Consider the following 10,902-nt stretch of genomic DNA (forward strand, 5'->3'; position numbering starts at 1 on the left):
GAAAAGATGTATAACATTATAGTTGACTACCTTTTCATTTGAAATAATTTAGGCTCTCAAAAGCACGTGTGAATTTTTTAATTTTAAAATTTAAAATTTTCAAATGATCTCGGATGGAGAAATGACCAAAACATAAGTTGTAGATCTCGGAAGTTATAAAATGTTGTAGTTGACAACTTTTTTATTAGAGTTCATTAGTGCTCTAAAACAATCAATTTAAATTTTGTTTATGATAATATCACTATTACAAAATCTATTTTGAGAGACACCACCATTTATTAACGAGGCAGTCACCCTAATTGACCGCCTCTGTTAATCTATCATTAAAGGAGGCGAGTGACGTGAGGTGACCAGCTCCGTTAATGCTCTATAAACTGAGGCGGTCATCTTAAGATGTCTGCCACTGTTAATTGATTAACCAAGACGGGCATCATAAGGTGCTGGCCTTTGTTAATCTCATTAACCGAGGCAGGTGTCTTAAGGTGCCTGCCTCCATTAAAAATTATAATGAAAAATAATTCATAACTCTTTCATATGAATTTGAATAAGGACAAATGTTAAATCAAAATTGTAGCACTCGACGAGATCTACAATTTTGTAGTTAAAAAGTTTTTGAATTGAAATTGTTTAGGGTCCGTAAAAATTATTTTAATTGTACAAATTTTTTAAAATTTTCAAACTATCTCTGATGGAGAAACATGTTATACCAAAGTTGTTTGTAGTTAAAAGTTTTTAATTTGAGTTCATTTAGTAGCCTAAAAATCAAATATAAGATTGCAAAATATTAAGTTAAAATGAAAGCGTAGTGTAGTGGTGGATGTGTGGTGCTATTAAGTGACAGGTCGTGGCTTCAATTCTCAAGTTGCAAATTTTTTTGACTTTTTGGATTTCCTGGAGAGTATTAACCGAGACGGCCCCTTAAGATGCCTGCCTCGGTTAATAGATTGACCGAGGTAGGCAAAGCAACGGCGCGGACGTGTTTGCCCGCTTCGAAAAATAAAAAACGATCGCCTCAGGTACTAGTATAGGAGGAGAATCGTAATATTTTATGTACTCAAATAATATTGAGGTGTAGTGGTCGTGGATTCGAATCCTAGCAGCCATGAAGCGTGAGATTTTCGTGCGATTCACTTGGAAAATTCCATGACTTGTGACTCCGCCGGAGCGGGGGCGGGTGGCTGACTAGTTGTCCTTTTTAGGATTAAAAAAATATTTTGCTATTTCTCGCTGATATATAGCTTCTGAAAAATCATTTTTACTAATGGTTCGAATCCTAGCTGCCATGAAGCCTGAGATTTTCGTGCGATTCACTTGAAAAAGTCCATGACTTGTGACTCCGCCGGAGTGGGCGGGTGGCTGACTAGTTGGCCATTTTAGGATTAAAAAAATATTTTGCTATTTTTTCACAGATTTATAGCTTCTGAAAAATCATTTGTACTAACGGCTTTTTACTGGGGGTTTTCCGCCAGTAGAAATGGTTTGCACCGGGTAAAAGTCTATATCACCCCTGAAGTATGGCCCTGTGACTACTTAACCCCCTTAGCTATGAAACCGTCTATTCTACTCCCGAAACTTTCCAAAACTGTTCAAATAATCCCCCGAAGCGGTTTTGGACCGTGGTTTTGTCACAGTAATGTGGTTTTATCTTTTTCTTTTTAATTTATCTTGGCTGAATCTTTGAAAAATCATAGTAAATCGTAGAAAAATTATAAAATAGAAAATCTAAATTTGTTGGACTCGACATGAGTAAATCTACACAATGAAGATATAATAAGTATACCTTAGTATAAAGTTTTTGTCATAATTTTAGATCTATGCTTTTTTGTAATTAATTATAATAATTTATAGCTGCGGTTTCTATATTCTAATTATGGTGAAATTTTTATGGTGAGCTTATTATTGTATGCTTGATCTGCAGTAAAATTTTTATTTGGTATGGTATATACCAAATAATAAGCTCAAGCATACAATAATAAGCCAACCATAAAAATTTGACCACAATTCAACCATAGAAACTACGGCTACGAATGATTCAAATTAATTATAAAAAGCACATATCTAAAGTTACAGAAAAAATTTTGTACAAAAGTATATCATATTATATATTCATTGTGTAGATCTATTCATGTGAAGTCCAATAAAATTGGATTTTCTATTTTATGTTTTTTGAAATTTTCTATGATTTTTTGAATATTTAGAAGAAATAAGTCAAAAATAAGAAGATAAAACCATGTTACTGTAGCAAACAACCGTCCAAAACAGCTTCGGGGGTTATTTAACCAGTTTTGGAAAGTTTAGGGGATAGAATATACGGTTTTATAGTTGAGGAAGTTAAGTAGTCATTGGGTTATACTTCAGGGAGTGATGTAGACTTTTTTCTTTGCACTGGAGGTTCAATGTCCACAGTCACTATATAGTGCTTTTCTGTGCCAGTGGCCAACAACGCTCAGCTGCTCCTAGGATAAATTCCAGGTCAGGATTGTTACTGGTTCCGACGGATCATTTATTGGTGCATCTTATCATTTTCGAACATCTGCACTGCTTTGTACTGACGCTAAAAAAAGCATAGGAATTTTTTGTTAACATGATGTTTTCGTTACCACAGTAACCATAGTGGCTTTCAGAACTAGCCATTACAAACCTTTTCGTTAGCATAATAACATTCAGATTGAATTCATATAATAACGTCCTTTGGAAATAGTAGAACTCCAAAGATGCTCAAGACGGAAAACAACCGTCCACTGAAAATTGTAGTGAAGGTGGACTATTCTTTTTTGGCGAATAATGCTGGACTAGTTTTCTACTACTAGTAAATATCAACCGGGGGAATATACCGGCTGTATAATTGCTGGAATCCTTTTTTGTACCAACGAATAGGATTCCACCAATTATACCGGCCCACCTTGGAGAACATCCTGAACATCGAAAAGAGCAAAAGCACTACAAAGACACCCAGCAAAGTTCAGCTCTCTTCCAGGAAAAAATTCCCATCATTGTCACGAAGGTAAGTAATGATTCCTACTATCGGTGCATCTTATCATTTCCGCATCTCTGCAATGCTTTGTATCGACGCTAAAAAAGGACAAGGAAACTCATATTGACTTTTAAATGTTTTCATTTCCGTAAATGCTAACTTTAGATTGAATTCATATAATACAACCTGTTGGAAATAGTAGTAGACTCCAAAGATACTGGGGCTGTAAAGAACCATCCGTTAGAAATTGCCTGATTTTTTTGTTTAATTACCCTGCCTGAACCTATAATTTTTGTTTGAAAGAATAACACTTGACAACATCTACAACTTAGTTTTTCTTTTATTTTGTAGCCTTCAAGTGAAGTACTCACACTGCTAGAAAAAGCCACATTCGTCCGCGGCCCACTAATATAAGGCAGCCAGACTTGACCAAAGAATATGAGAAGCAGAAGGCCTTCTGGGACGAGTTCAAGGCATACAAGCTATCAGAGGAGGCTAAGGCATTGACCACTAAGAATAAAGAGAACTCGGACAAGAATAGAAATCCACATCGTCTAGGCTCACGTGGCTACATTCACCAGTTGCCTAAATGGGACGCGCGACTTGCAGAATTGGCAAAGGACGGTGTGACTCCCGTTACCAGCGATTGGCAGCTCAGAGCGGTACAATTCCTGCTGGCTAGAGGGGCAAAGTTCCAAGATGATGGTACACTTTCTGTACCAAATACGGACGTGGACTCATGACCACGATGTCCACAATGACTGAAGAGGTGAGGCAGGGGGTCCGCAACTCTTGGAGGGAGCAGGACGTGATCACCCAGGCACTCGGAAACGCCGAGCACCCCGGTCGCACACGAGGGCACGGGGTTTATCATTGGAAGATAACATTCGAGGATGAAATATCCTCTTACCGGCGTAGACGGACTACACATGCTTCACTGCAAGAAGATTACGAAAAGCGGCTTAAGGAGTTCGAGGATAGGTTGGTAGCAATAGAGGCCGTTCAATCGTCACAAATCCCTCCTCATCCGGCAAGCATGAGCCCGGGAGTAAGGCAAGGTGTTCGTAGTAGCTGTGGATCAACTCCGCTTGATGCGGATGAGGAAAATGCAGTTCATGTGCTGGATTTTATCACTAGTTGCGTTCCAGTGAAGCTGTACATTCAGCAGCAATGGACCACTGACAAGGTTGCAATCGGCCAGGCCTGGCCTCCAACTAGCGATGTGTTGCACAACAACGTAGTTCCACCCGGATTGCTAAGGTCAGGCTGTCAGCATTGACAGGATACTGCATAAGAGATTCATCAGAATACACATTGAGTGCCCAGTGGAGACCGACAGGCCGTGTCTAGACCAGAATCTGAATACCTTTGTTGCTTGGCGCAAAAAATGGATAAGGCTTGTTGACGAACCCTCTGATGATGAGGACGAAGATGACCTACCTCATAGCTCATCTCAACCTAGAGATGACTTGCCTCTTCCTCCTCCTCCTCAGTCTCCTCCACGTGCCGCTTCACTAGAAGCTAGAGAGCAGCAGCCTCCTTCGCCGCATCCTCCTCCACCTAATAAGTCGTCTACTCCTCCACGTCCAGCTTCACCTGAAACTAGAGAACAACAGTCTCCCCCACCTCTCTCCCCACAAGATGCTACAAAAGAGCAGACTCCTTGTTCTGCACCTCAGCATAAGGAAACAGCCCAGCAATGCACATCCCGTTCATCACGACCCCAGAAAAGGTGTAACGAACATAGCACCATTTATGCCATTTCGAGTGATTTTGGTGATCGAATGACAACGCAATCAATGGGACTAATAGATTTGTTAAGTCAACATTTCTAGATCCCACGGATGAAGTAAAAAGGCCATGCAAAGCAAAACACGAAGAAAGAACTCAAAGAAACGCTGAATTGGACGAGTTCTACTGAAACCAGTAGCACCGGAAGAACTGATGCTATAGGCATCGGTGCATCCGATGGTTGTCGGAAGTTCCGATGGTCTGGCTGTGGCACAGGCCTGTGCGCCTCTGGAGATCAAGAGAAGAAAGAAGTACTGCACCGGATGAACCGACGGCGTCAACCTAGGCATCGGTGCATCGGATGTACTATGTTCCAGAGACGATATCTAAGCGCAGAAGAGCCAAGCCTTCAGCACTGGTTGAACTGGTGGTGCATTGGAGCATAGAACCGGTGTAATGACGTTAGCAGGAGAGAAAGAGCCCAACGGCTAGTCCAGTTGCTGTGTGTGACCGGTTGAACCGACGCCCTAGTCATCGGATCAACCGATGGTCCTTGGAGTTGCTGCAACTATGTCAGAGAAGCCAACGGCTACTTCAGTTGCTAAGAGTGACCGGATGAACCGACGCTACCCCTGGCAGAGGCATCGGTTCATCTGATGGTACGCAGAATTTTGCTGACCATTGGAGCAACGGCTCCACGACTTGGAGGCCTATATATATAGCATCTCCCGGCCATTTGAAGCTTGCTGGAGTTGCTGGACATCCCACACACACCCAAGAACATCTCCAAGCCATACAAGAGCATCAAGATCATATCCTTAGCCCTTAGCACATTTTGAGAGTGTTGTGTAAAGGACTAGCTCTTAGTGAGTGAGATTGCAAGGCCTTGAGCCCTTGTGTTATGCCTTTGTGGCTAACCGAACCACGGGATAAACACCCGCGTCAAGAGTTTGCTATCTCCTATTCCGCTCTTTAAGCTTCCACATTTCATACTAGCAATTTGTATGCCTTTACTTTCATAGAGTAGTTTCTTGATAGAAAAGGCTATAGATTACTAAACTCTTTTGGAATAGGGGTTTCACACTAGAACAACCTAGTTGCACATCTAGATAGCTTGTTTTAGTTTAAGTTTTGTGCAAACTAGTTGGAGCCATAGGTCTAGGTTTTTAATAGTGCCTAATTCACCCCCTCCCCCTCTTAGGCTAGAGCACTCGATCCTTTCAAGTGGTATCAGAGCCGGGACTCACTTGTCTCACAAACAAAGCCAATTCTAGTGGCAATTTGTGTTTACCGGCTCACTTGATCGGTTAGGCTTCACCGCCTAGTGGGTTAGCTCTTTTAGGGAAATGGATGGATTCTCTAGGACCTCCTCCACATTTTGATGGCACGGGCTTCTAACGATGGAAGATTTTGATGCAATCTCACCTCCGAGCAAAGGGCCTAAATGTTTGGAGAGTAACGAGTGAAGGAACTAAAAACAATAGTCAACAAAAGAAGCAATATGATGCTATAGCCAAGTGTGCTATTTTAAATTCTCTTGGTGAAAATGTGTTCAACCGTCTGTTTGCTTGCAAAAATGCTAATATTTTATAGAAAACTATTAGTGAGAACCGTGAAGGCACAAAAGATGTTGCAAATGAAAGATATCATGTTCTCGTTGATAAACTTAATAGCTTCAAGCAACTTGATCATGAAAATGTCGAAGCTATGTACTCACGGTTGAATATTTTTGTGAATGAGATTAATTCTTTAGATATGAAGAAAATTAAAGATTTGGAACTCATTCGCAAGATCCTTCACTCACTCCGAAGGCCGGATTATGATTTGGTGACAATAATTTTATATGAAAAAGATCTCAACACAATGACACCAGACAAAGTCCTAAACAAGGTGATCGCTCATGAGCTATGCAATGACATCAAGCCAAGAGCGCCACCTTCTTCACCAACACATAGTGCACTTGCATGCAAGCAAGTCAAAAAGTTGAAGAAGATGGCCATCAAGGGTAGCTCAAGTGATGAGGAAGAAGAGGATGAAAGAAACTCCTCAAGTGATGATCAAGAGCCAATGAACCCCTACCTTTACAAGCAAGTAAAGAAGATGAACAAATGCTTGAAGGAAATCAACTCCATGGGGTATATGGTCTTCCTCAAAGATGGGCCTCACCATCAATTCATGAAGGTTGAGAAGAAGTTCAAGAAGAACAAGTAAAAGAAGGAGAAGAAGTCCAAGCATGAATCATTTGCCATATTTGGTGAATGAGTTAGCGGTGGTGAAGAATCAAGTGCAAGTTCAAGTGATGAATCAAACAAGAAATTCACCACCCGCTTCGGATCATCATCCAACACTTGCCTTATGGTCAAAGGTATGGATAGCGATGTAAGTGATGATGACTCCGATTCTTCTTCAATTGATGAACTTCTTGATCTTGTTCATGAGCACCAAAAAGTCATTAAGAAGCAATCAAAAGAAATTAAAAACCTTAGTGCTCTCAAAGATCTAAATGCTTCTCTTGCTACAAATTTTGAAGATTTGAAGTGCAAATTCAAATTGCTTAGCGAGGAACATGAAGAGCTCAAATTAAAATTTAAGAGCATTAATGATACAAATGACTCTTTGGAAATGAAGCAAGCTACCCCTTGTGCAATTCCTATCTCTAGGGTAGATGCTTCAACTTCTTGCATTGATTTAATTGATGAATCTTGCTCTAACCCTTACAATGAGAAATGCAATGAGAATGTTATTGTAGAATCATGTGATGATCTCATTGCCAAGGAGAATGATGAGCTCAAGCAAGAAGTGGAAAGGCTCATGAAGGACTTGTATAGATTGAAGGGCAAAGGCATAGAGAGCAATGTCCAACCTTCTCAAGATAACCGTGAAGACATGGTGAAGAAGCTTGAGAAGGGGTCCACCGTGACTTGCTCAAAGTGCCACAAAGAATGCCACAAGTCCAACAAGTGCCCTCAACCAAGAAAAAAGCTTTTGGATGCGAAGAATAAGAAGAAGCTTACAATCAAGAGTTCTCTCATCTACACCAAGCCCAACCAGAGGAACAAGAGTAATAGCACCACCTATGTGATCAAGAAAAAAACAAATGGCAAGGTGGTTGCTCACAAGGTTGAGAAGCAAGAAAGGAGTTGGCACCGCCCCATTTGGGTGCCCAAGGACATCATCACCAACATGAAGGGGCCTCAAATGGTATGGGTTCCAAAGGAGACTTGAAGCCCAAGAATGGCTTTGGGAGATTTGGAGGCTTAGCTTACAAGTTGAGGTGAAGGTTCAAGCCAAAACAAGCTAATCTCACAACTTGGACATTTGTTGCCCAGGTCCCCCATAAGGTAATGGTAGCTAGAATTCAATTCAAGCATCATATAGCTCCATTGCTTTTTGCTAGGTTGCTTGCATTGCATCACCTAGTGTTATATATGGTGGGTTGCTTGTGTCATGATTCTAATCCAAGAGCAACCTACATGGTTTGATAAGTGTGTAGAAAGCTACACAAGGTTACCCTTCATGGTACATGGACTTCATGAGGTATGTATTTCATATGTGTACCATGAGCACAAGCTATATGGTAAACTTCCCAATTGTGTCAAAATCAATGTGCATACATTTTCTTGGTGATTCAAACACTAAATGCACACATTTAGGGGGAGTTCACTCTATGGTTTGTGATTTTGAGACTAACATGTTTGCAAGTTTATCTTTTGTAGTCTCACGTGGAGTTAACACTCTAAGAGAATGTTTCTCACAATTAATGTGAACAAACAACTCTATAAGAGTGACTAGATAGATTGTGCTTCATGCATATTGAGCCATGCTCTATTGAACTTAAATGCTCATATCTAAGTTCATAGGCTATGTGCTCATACATTTGCTTAACCTTGGTGTACCAAGTGCTCTTCCTTAAAGACTTTCAATTTGTTGCAAGTCACTTTCAATTGGTACATACAAGGTAAACAAACCCACCCACCCCCGGAGGTATGCAAGGTTCTAAACTCATTCAATTGGTATAAATGTCATTATCTTATGATTTTTAGAGCTACCTCCGAGCATGATATGATCTAAGCCTTCTAGTTACAACATCTAGTTGCGCACTTAATTTTCACATTATCTTTTTGTGCACATACTCATAGAAAGCTTAGTTCATGTCATGCTAGTTTCGTGATTTTGTGATCCACCATAGTAAATTTTCAATTGGTATCTTCATTGATATCATACAATTGAATCATGAGTCATAGAACTAACTCCCTAGGCTACTAATCTTCTCTTGAGCTATATTGTTTGCAAGACCTTTTAGGTACAAGACCTTTTAGGTGATTTGATTCCAAAAGGGGAGAAATATGGATCAAAGCAAGGTATTCTCCCAAGGAGAAGAAGCATATCCCAAAGGGGGAGAAATACCTAAGTGAATCAAGTCATGAGGGAGAAGTAGCGAGAAAGGGGGAGGATCAAAGGGGGAATCATGGTTTTAGGGGGAGGCTAAGCCATCATTGGATGGTGGTAAGCATCCAAGCAAGTGTAAGTGGTTTCAATTGGTATCAAATGATTAAATTTGTCAATAATTGCAAATTTTATGCTTGCTTTGATTATATTGTCATCAATCACCAAAAAGGGGGGGATTGTAACGAACATGACACCTTTTATGCCATTTCGAGTGATTTTGGTGATCGAATGACAACGCAATCAATGGGACTAATGGTTTTGTTAAGTCAACATTTCTAGATCTCAGGGATGAAGTAAAAAGGCCATGCAAAGCAAAATACGAAGAAAAAACTCAAAGAAACGCTGAATTGGACGAGTTCTACTAAAACCAGTATCACCGGAAGAACCGATGCTACAGGCATCGGTGCATCCGATGGTTGTCGGAAGTTCCGACGGCCTGGCTGTGGCACATGCCTGTGTGCCTCTGTAGATCAAGAGAAGAAAGAAGTACTACACCGGATGAACCGACGGCGTCAACCCAGGCATCGGTGCATTGGATATACTAAGTTCCAGAGTTGATGTCTAAGCGCAGAAGAGCCAAGCCTTCAGCACCGGTTGAACCAGTGGTGCATCGGAGCATAGCATCGGTGTAATGACGTTAGCAGGAGAGAAAGAGCCCAATGGCTAGTCCAGTTGCTGTGTGTGACCGGTTGAACCGACACCCAAGTCATCGGATCAACCGATGGTCCCTGGAGTTGCTGCAACTGTGTCAGAGAAGCCAACGGCTACTTTAGTTGCTGAGAGTGACCGGATGAACTGACGCTACCCCTGGCAGAGGCATCGGTTCATCCGATGGTACGCAAAATTTTGCTGACTATTGGATCAACGGCTCCACGACTTGGAGGCCTATATATATGGCATCCCCCGGCCTTTTGAAGCTTGCTGGAGTTGCTAGACATCCCACACACACCCAAGAACATCTCCAAGCCATACAAGAGCATCAAGATCATTTCCTTAGCCCTTAGCACACTTTGAGAGTGTTGTGTAAAGGATTAGCTCTTAGTGAGTGAGATTGCAAGGCCTTGAGCCCTTGTGCTGTGGTTCTCTAGTGAACCAAAAGAAAATTTCAGTGCACCGGCACCTTGGAGCTTTGAAGGCTCGCCGGCAACATCATCGACCCTCCGACTTAGTGTGGAGCGGCGACGACACTTTGTGCAGGGGACGTGGAGACCCCCATCCTTTGTGGAGAAGCTCTTTAGTGGAACCCGGGGCCAAGGTGACCGTGATTGTGTTCACGGAAGAGACTTGGTGGCCGAGTAGCAATACTCTTAGTGAGTGCTACAACAACGTGGATGTAGGTGTGCCTTTGTGGCTAACCGAACCACGAGATAAACACCCGCGTCAAGAGTTTGCTATCTCCTATCCCGCTCTTTAAGCTTCCGCATTTCATACTAGCAATTTGTATGCCTTTATTTTCATAGAGTAGTTTCTTGATAGGAAAGGCTATAGGTTGCTAAACTCTTTTGGGATAGGGGTTTCACACTAGAACAACCTAGTTGCACATCTAGATATCTTGTTTTAGTTTAAGTTTTGTGCAAACTAGTTGGAGCCATAGGACTAGGTTTTTAATAGTGCCTAATTCACCCCTCCCCCTCTTAGGCTAGAGCACCCGATCCTTTCAAAAGGTCATCATCGAGTGGTGTAAGTAATGCTCCCAAAGAGACTCAGAAAAAGAAGGAGATGAACGCGAGCATTACATCATTGATGAA

The 10,902-nt window shown here is 41.4% G+C and overlaps 1 long non-coding RNA gene across 1 annotated transcript; it reads left to right on the forward strand.

Annotated features, from left to right (window-relative positions):
• The first annotated feature begins 4,587 nt into the window (after positions 1-4,587).
• On the forward strand, positions 4,588-10,902 carry LOC120681908. Its single transcript, XR_005678127.1, has 2 exons — positions 4,588-4,706; positions 10,819-10,902. It is a non-coding gene; the product is annotated as an uncharacterized LOC120681908 (long non-coding RNA).

Source organism: Panicum virgatum, chromosome 7N, assembly GCF_016808335.1.
Source record: "Panicum virgatum strain AP13 chromosome 7N, P.virgatum_v5, whole genome shotgun sequence".
In the NCBI taxonomy this organism is placed as follows: Eukaryota; Viridiplantae; Streptophyta; class Magnoliopsida; order Poales; family Poaceae; genus Panicum; species Panicum virgatum.